The sequence below is a fragment of the Ceratina calcarata genome, unplaced genomic scaffold (assembly GCF_001652005.2).
Source record: "Ceratina calcarata isolate Rehan_Ccalc_2016 unplaced genomic scaffold, ASM165200v1 scaffold111, whole genome shotgun sequence".
In the NCBI taxonomy this organism is placed as follows: Eukaryota; Metazoa; Arthropoda; class Insecta; order Hymenoptera; family Apidae; genus Ceratina; species Ceratina calcarata.
Genome location: NW_017132019.1, coordinates 255,105 through 259,296, shown reverse-complemented (window position 1 = coordinate 259,296; position 4,192 = coordinate 255,105).

Sequence of the window (4,192 nt, the reverse complement as noted above, 5' to 3'; positions counted from 1 at the left end):
ATGAAATCGAAAATTTGAACACGCCAACAAATCTGTCGAATTTTATGCATAGGAGAAACGAACATCTTTTTGAACATTAATAAATGCAACACGTAAAATAATTATGTATAATACCGAATTCATAACGTGTCACAACTACTCAACGTTACCTTTACATCCATGTCTGGTCTCTGGAGTCTCGTCAGCTGCTATGGGATACGTTCGTGGTTCCTTGACATGTAACAACGGTTGTGGTTAAAGCTGAGCCTATATGTACATATGTATAATAATACGTACGTCGAACAACCACTGCCTATTCTGCAAAAGTTTCAACTGGATTATCGATGATCAAAGTTCACGATTCTGTAAACTCGCTTGGGATGAGAGTATCGGTATCCTGTTCATTGAATACTTTCCGGTTGTTCCCTTCCGGTCGATCCTGTATTACTAGTCGTACCTTCCGCTTTATTTTACGCTTTATCTTTAGAATATGCGATGCGAATAACTGCCTGATTTCTGAAGATCAGTTTTATGATTATTTTCCACAATTTAATTATGTGCATTTTAATGCGTATTAAAATGTAATCATGTTATCAAGTTAAAAATTTTTATTGTAATGTCATACATGAATTATTGTAAAAAAATTAAAGATTTGTACGTGAAAGATGATGTAAAAAAATTACAAGAAATATATTTGCAAATATATATAAAAAATTAAGATGCTAAATCACACTTAGCTTTTGACAAAATTATTCTCAAGCCAATTCATCGCAGTTTGGCGAATCCATCGATTATCATTTAACCCAGTTCTCGAAATTCATGTTGCTCTAGACTCTAGGGTTCAACTATCTCATCGTTCCATCGAAAACGTAATTTCGTTCTTAGTCGTTCGATCATGCCTCGACGCGAGGTGTATTGCACCGACGCAGCAACACAGGTATATGCCTATTAATAGTAGAGGGTATCTAAATTAACGATGCTGATAGAACAGTTCGACAGGTCAGGCAGTTTCATGGTAAACCGTGTGTTGCTATTGAAAATGGTCCGAAGTGGCGAACTAGTTTGGAATTGAATCCAGTCTGAGTTTTTCATCACTGATATGGTTGAATGCAGTGCATTTCCTAGTAATTTAGAGCAAGCATTTCTTATTTCGTAATTTAAGATTCGCGTGCATTGGTTCGTTTACGGTCAGGGAGAAGTAAGCATTAGAAAGTTCAGTTTTGAGAGAATTAAGGACAAGACATTTATTGTGGGTGATCATAAAAGTGATTTATAGATTGCTGAAATTAACTCAAACGATCTACAATTCCGTGAAGGTATTTTTCTCTCCAATCGACTATCTATTTAGTGAGTTTAATAATTTTACACTCCCCAACAATCTACGTGACTACACTGCAGTTTAAAAGTGTTGCCTGTATTTAATCAACTGAAATTAAATAATACGTGTTTTATCTGTGGGTATTTTGTAACGTTGAAAAAGAAAAACCTTTCTTCTTTAATTGCAAAAATCGAAACGTAGGAATTTCTTATTTTTTGAACTTAAAGATCTTAAACTTTTAAGTTAATTATTTAACGAATGAGTTCAGATTAATGAATTTTGTTACGTGTATCTTTTTTTAAGAGTAAAGTTTCATAATCTTAAAATTTTACCGCATATCATGACGGAATCGCAATAGAGATGTTAAAAGTAGTTCGTGCTTCGTTCCTACAACTCTTTCCTCGAAACGGGGGTCTTTTTGCTCCCGTACGAGGTCGATGGATTAGTACTGATAAGCAAAAGTTAGGGGCCAATAGACGCTCCATAGTCTTATAGGCCTTTGTGCATAAGTAAGACACCGCTGATAAACTCCTGGAGAAGCTGCTAGGATTTCGTCTACATGCCACGGTAAGATCTACCGGCTGCTAGTGAGTTAAGCCCGTATCAATACGGCTTCACATACGAGTGTCTATCATCGACACTATCAGGAATCAGGATGTATGGGGGGATTCGAAGAAAGTGGCGTGTGCCAGAGGTACGAAGTAGTAAGGCCACTTTTCCACATTTGTTCGCAGGTAATTCTGAACGTACCGGACGTTAGCACCTGACCAGGTAGACACTTTGAAGCGGGATTTTACGATCCCAGAGTCTGCATCTGTTCCAGACTTAGCAGGCCATAGGGTCGGTTATTGTCAACTGTCCAAAAAGAAGGTAGCTGACAATTATGACGGCCTGGGGAATGGCGTCATAAATCAAGGTGATTATCGTTAGGCCAAGATTAGGCGATTGCGAGCTTGTGGTCGGCGGGCCACTTCCCCGATCCTCGTGCTATATTGGTTCCTACCTGACCTGTGTTTCAACGCCAGAAAATAAACCTAATGACATAGCTTTGTCTCTTTCTTTCTCGAATTTTAATCCGAATTATCCAAAATATACGTATGTAGTATGTAAGGTCCTACCATAGGACTTCCTATATTCGGAGGAAGCTCATATTGTTAAATGGGGCTACCTTACAAAGCATGTATAACGTTTTAGTGTCAAAGCGTACTTGATATTAGTGGGGAAAATAATTGACAATAAGTTAAGAATTGAAGGTGAAGAATTGAAGAAAAGGTGGAGAGGGGAAGAAAATCGCCACCCCTGATCTTTATCGATGATCTTTATCGATTTATTAGATGATTATCGTAATGTCAAAGTTTCGACAAATTCATTCAATCTGTCGTTGCTTGTACGCCTTTGTTATAATATGATTCGAGGTCTGATATGCGATTTATTAGAACCGCGGAAACGAGACGCGTGTCGTCGCGATTGATCCCTCGTCTAGGATGCCCGTGTACACGTGCACCAGCTCACCTATTAATAGAGAGAGGGACCCTACTCAAATTACTGAAACTGATAAAGTATGTCGACAGAGGCGACTAAGTAATTGAATTCTGTATGACGAATTGCGTCGCAGTTTCAGCTACTGGTCCGTTAGTTCGTCTCCCTTGGTTGGTTTTTCTCGCTGGATGTTACACAACGCGATCTAGAATTAATAGTTTCAAAGGAAACAAGGCGTTCCGGAACAGATATCCAACTATGTACCATGGACGGATGTTATGCTCTACTGCTCTACTTGTTCATGGTATCGTGGTTCTTTTGAATGGACCACCAATTCTCGACTGTTTGACACGTGTTTAAGGATAGAGTGTAGAAGTTGAATGAATGTGTGAGTCAGAATAAAAGTTTAACTCTTATTTATAGGTCAGGATTACACGAGCCTTTCATACACCGCATATTGGACATCGTGTTTTCTTTGTTCCTTTCTTTTTCTCTATTTTTCCGATTTTTATGCCTATGCAGATTTGCATACTTCGGAAGAGAAACCGCGACGAATGACACGCAGCCAATGATAAAATATCTTTTATTTTTTACATACATTTTATTAGAAGCACCGAGGAGAGATTACTAAAAAGTGGCAACGCCTGTGTTAAAGCACGGCCCGAGAAGTGGGTCCTAATGGGCCCAAATCGGCAAGGTAGGCTCATGAAATCCTACAGAATTACAGTTTCGGTGCGTACCGATGTTCAGACTCACCGATGCTTTTTTCCTGCACGACAGATTATAGTCTAAGCATCTAGTTGTTTGTTAAAAAAGTCAGAAACAGTAAACTTATTACTTTTACATCTGCATTTTACCCGAGAAATATTTTTTTGTACTGGATCGACGGTAGTTTTGCTTGATGTTTCTTATTTTTGGTCCAGCATATCCTAGAAGGTATAAAAAATTAGGGGTTGGTGTACAGTCTATTTTTAGGCTGCGAGGTTCCATGAATAAGGGCAAAATAAAGGCTGCCATTCTTTAATAATCTCTTCTCGGTAAATGAACATATCAAAGGGTGCGGTGACGGCCCGAAGGCAAGTTTGAGCCGTCAGGTAGCAGCATGTCCCTCTCTGCCCTTATATACGTGTAAATTCGAAAATTTGAATAAGTTTTATTAATATAATTGCATCTTTTGTAAATTATCGAGGTCTTGAGGTTTTTAATCAAGTTTTAATTTTTAGTTTCTTGAATTTCAGTGTTGGAATATTCGACCACCCTTGTATGTTAATCAATTACTGATCAGTTACGCGTCTGCGCGAACTTTCAAATCTTTAAAATAAAGGAACACAGAAAATAATTGACTTCGATCATCTGTCTGTAAAACTGCTAAATAAAACGACATGTCTTGCGATATTAATATAATTGAGTAATTAT